The 4,235-nt window shown below is 35.3% G+C and overlaps 1 long non-coding RNA gene across 1 annotated transcript; it reads right to left on the reverse strand.

Annotated features, from left to right (window-relative positions):
- Window positions 1-1,136: 1,136 nt before the first annotated feature.
- LOC118743626 lies at window positions 1,137-2,376 on the reverse strand. The gene is made up of 2 exons (XR_004993483.1): window positions 1,989-2,376; window positions 1,137-1,373 (listed from the first exon to the last, which is right to left on the reverse strand). It is a non-coding gene; the product is annotated as an uncharacterized LOC118743626 (long non-coding RNA).
- Window positions 2,377-4,235: the final 1,859 nt, after the last annotated feature.

Here is a 4,235-nt window from a genome sequence, read left to right on the forward strand (position 1 = left end):
TAGCAGCGCCACATCTGTATAAGAAAATTCCGAGAATCCAACAATTGGTACTGTTACACGTTGCAGGGCATCATTTTAACTCGACCTCCTCCCTCTTCAACGGTACATCGTTTAAGAGGTTTAAAAATATTTTGCGTCAGCGATTTTTCATCAAACTGCATTAGATAGTATTACGTACTCTATTCTCGGAAAAGCAAAAAAATTTATTTTCGAACCTTTGCACAGGTGTACCGAATTCTAGCTGCTTGGAAACACGCAAGACATTTCTTTTAATATTTTCATACAACTTCACTAACCTCAAAAATTGTTTTCACTTTTTCAAGAAACAAAGTTTTGCTGCTACTGAATCTGGAAGCATGAATTTAGTTAAATGTCATAAACTGGTTAAAAGCATGATACAAAAAAGAAGGTAGTTCCATTGTCACTTTTTCGTCGCCATATTAACCACCTGACAATTAAGCAGATTATGACATTCCGTGCTACCACCCATGATACAAAAAAATATTTTTTTTTATGTAAAACATTAAATAAAATAAATATTCTACATTAAAATTTGTTTGAATTCAAAAAAAAAATACATAAAAAGAAAAAATGAGCTGTTTATTTAATCAATGCCCGTATACAAGACATTTATGCAGAGGTACAAAGGTAAGGTTCTTCCAATTTCCCGTTATTCCGCACATTCGAGAGAAGTGGTTGCTGGCATGCGGTATTAAGGAGTGTGACTTTGCAAAGAATGAAATGTCGTTAGCCAAGAAGACTGCACGATTAAGCCGAAGTGCAGTGCCAAAGTGTAAAAAGTAAGCATGATAATCGCAAATGTGACCAAATTTTGATATTCATAATTTTCAGTAGTGAATCAGAAGAAACGGAAGAGAATTTGGAAAAATATCTCACGTATTTGGAGGGGTATGTGTGTTAAACTTTCTTATAAGCAACACAAAAAAAAACATGTTCCTTTGAATTTATTTAGAAGTGAAGAAAATCTGTTTGGAATTGAACCAACAGGGTCTTAGGTCGAAATGAAAACATGTTGTGCTCAGAAGCCAATGTGGAGAAAACAAATGATGCTTTAGTAAGTTTTGAACCTAGAGGACTCACACTCACACATCATGTCTTCAAAGAAATAAACGATGTTCCCTTGTCACCAGCAGAACATATCGAGGTAGAAAATCGTCTACTTTTATTACTTTAAATATAGATTATATTGCAAACATCCGTATACATATCTGTTGTAGCTTCAAGAACAGGAAGAAGCCAATAATTTTTTGGATCGCATGACCGCGCTGAGTGATATTGAGTTCGATGGCCTGGAAAACTTTGGCGGCTACATAATTTCAAAAATGGGCTTGAGTCAATTTGGATGCGAACATCTGCTGAAAATAGTCAACATTTTACGTATGTTAATTTACTTTCGGAGGGGGGGGGGGCTTTATAAACCAAAACCGGAGTTTTTAAGTTTTTTGGAGCAGGCTAATGCAATTTTTATCAAAATTAATGGGGATCTATTAACCACAAAACATGCAAAATTTATTGTTAAACACGAACATTTGTTTAGATAAAAAATTCTAAAGCGGTTTTATTTAGGTAGGACATTTTTTCGGATTAGATATCTTAATAATAAAATAAAACAAAACAAAATTGGCAGAGTTAATAAGAAAATGAAAAAAATTTTCGCATAGCCAATCACTAAAGATTTAGTTTTAATTAATTTTAAAAATGTTTTTAATTCAAAACGCTACTATTTATATATCAAATTTTTAATATAAAATATATGGATATTAACAATGTTTTTCTTGAAAAAATACTTTGTCTAAAATAAATTACTTAAATAAAATTAAAAAACTTTGAAACTTATCTTAAAATATATAAAATGGATACATGCCAACAAAAGTATTTTATTTCTTAAACTTTTTTCTTTAGCTATATTATCAATGACTTTAGACAAAATATTTGAATTAATTTTTAAAACAAAGTATTTTCCTTACTAAGTTTTTGTGTTATATGCCTCTTCATTCAGCATTTATGAAATCCACCATTTTATAAATAATATCCAATATATGATTAGAAATTACCCTCTCCTACAAATTTCCGATGTAGCAACGCTATGCCAAATGTTGACATCAGGGAGAATGTCAATAATCTGCTTTTTAATCAAAAAAAATTTAAATGAAACTACCTTGTATTTTTGTATCATGGTTAAAAGTCAAGTGGTCGGCAACAACAACGAATGTCAATAAATGAAACTACCTTATATTTTTGTATCATGCAATAAACAGGTAAAGTAATAAGGCAGCATTCTCTGTTTATTTTTTGACGTTCGGCTGCCTTATATTTCACAATGTTGCCTTTATTCGTGTGTTACTACTTTGGAAGTATTTACATATCGATGGCTGAGTGGAAGATCGACCAATCCCGGCAGCCAGTTCGAAAACGCTCTATCTCAAAAAACTTTTCAAGAACGCCCTATTTCAGAATTTAATTGAAAAACACCCTATCTCAAAATTCGGTTCAAAAACGCCCTATCTCACTTCAAAAAGTATTGAAAATATGCTGATATAGGGCGTTTTTGAATCGGAAGCTGAGATAGGGCGTTTTTGAAACGAATTCTGAAATAGGGCGTTCTTGAAAAGTTTTTTGAGATAGAATGTTTTCGAACTGGCTGCCGAGATAGGTCGATCTTCCACTCAGCAGTCGATATATTTTGGAGGCAATTTGGTAATTTATTTTTTGCTTCAACATTGTTTTTTCTAAAATTTTCCGTTTGAATTTTTTGTGGAAAATTTGTTTTTTTCAAATTTTCGTGGAAATTTTTGTGGAAAATACTATATAATTTATTTGTGATTAAAAAATTAATAATGCCTAAGGCAAGCTGTGTAATGTAATGTAATGTAATGTAATGTAATGTGCAGAGAAACGTGGACTTACGAAGGCGTCCGTTTGTTGCTGAATAAGTTGGATATTTCAAATCAGGGATGGAATTCCAAAATTTCAAAATGTGCCTACTGGACTGCAAAAATAGTGCCAAAATGGAGATGAGGAGTGCCACAAACTTGAAATTGCTTTCTTTTAAGGCTTTTAAGAACCACATATGTATTTTTAGAAATAGTATCTATTTTTAATGTAATTCATCGAATTATTAGAGTAAAACCATATTAAAATAACACAATATTCCAATTACGAAGGCGAAAAACACTTAAATATAAATATAACTATTCGGACCTGTTTACACATATACATGTAGGAATGGCCTTCACGTTTCTTCATCTTCTTGAACAAAACGCGGTTATTTAATTTAATAAATTAATATTACATACAGTTTATTTAACAAAACGCACATATTACAATTAAACAACTTAACGCTAGCAGAACATTGTTCTGCGCTTGAGGGCGGCTGATGCGATATCCAGTCAGTTCTGTTCGTATCGTTCTCTTTATGAAGTGCCGGGGTACGAAGCGAGCTGCAGCAGCAGTGACAGCCCTGCGGAACTTACGTTCACCAAGGTGGACGTCGGTTGGTGTGGGGAGCGCAGCGAAGGTGCTCTCAGTAAATTCCGCGAAACCTCTCCAATCAGCTTTAGAAAAATTGATATAGGTCCGGTGTTCCGCGGGAGCTCGGTTGATTCCTCGATCGAGATGACTATGGGCAGATGGTCTAATGCCAAGGTCAGCATAGGTCGCCATGATACGCTGTTTATCAGACCAGCGCCGGCTATTGTTATGTCTGGCGAGCTGCAGCAGCTGCCTATGATCCTGGTGGGTGCGTCGTCGTTCATTGTTCAGAATGTCGAATCTTTCCCCTACGATCGTTTGACAGGTTTGAATGCCAAAGATCGTAGTACGCATTAGTCACCAACTACCATACGGTTTTCACCTCTGAGGAGCGCACCTATATCAGGGTGATATCCTGACGGGCAGCTGGTGACAGGGGGTATATACACGTTAAATATTTTGAGCTCGATATCGCCTGATCGGATAGCAATGACCTGACATTCTAGGGTGGTATCTCTGCGGTCGATGTCTGCTTCGATAGGACTATACTATACGGTGTGGTGCGTGATGAACGCTAAGCCATCACCATTAATTATCTCGCTCGCGATCTCGACGGTGCATGTTGTATCCGGCGCAATTCAATAATGTTGAATTGCTGTGCAACTTCGTCTCTTGGACACCGCAGCTATCAATATACCATGCCTTCTCATCCTCGATCTTGCTCTTCGATCTGATGTAGTTGT

The sequence above is a fragment of the Rhagoletis pomonella genome, unplaced genomic scaffold (genome assembly GCF_013731165.1).
Source record: "Rhagoletis pomonella isolate Grant_MI unplaced genomic scaffold, Rhpom_1.0 Rhpom_scaffold_00007, whole genome shotgun sequence".
NCBI classification, from domain to species: Eukaryota; Metazoa; Arthropoda; class Insecta; order Diptera; family Tephritidae; genus Rhagoletis; species Rhagoletis pomonella.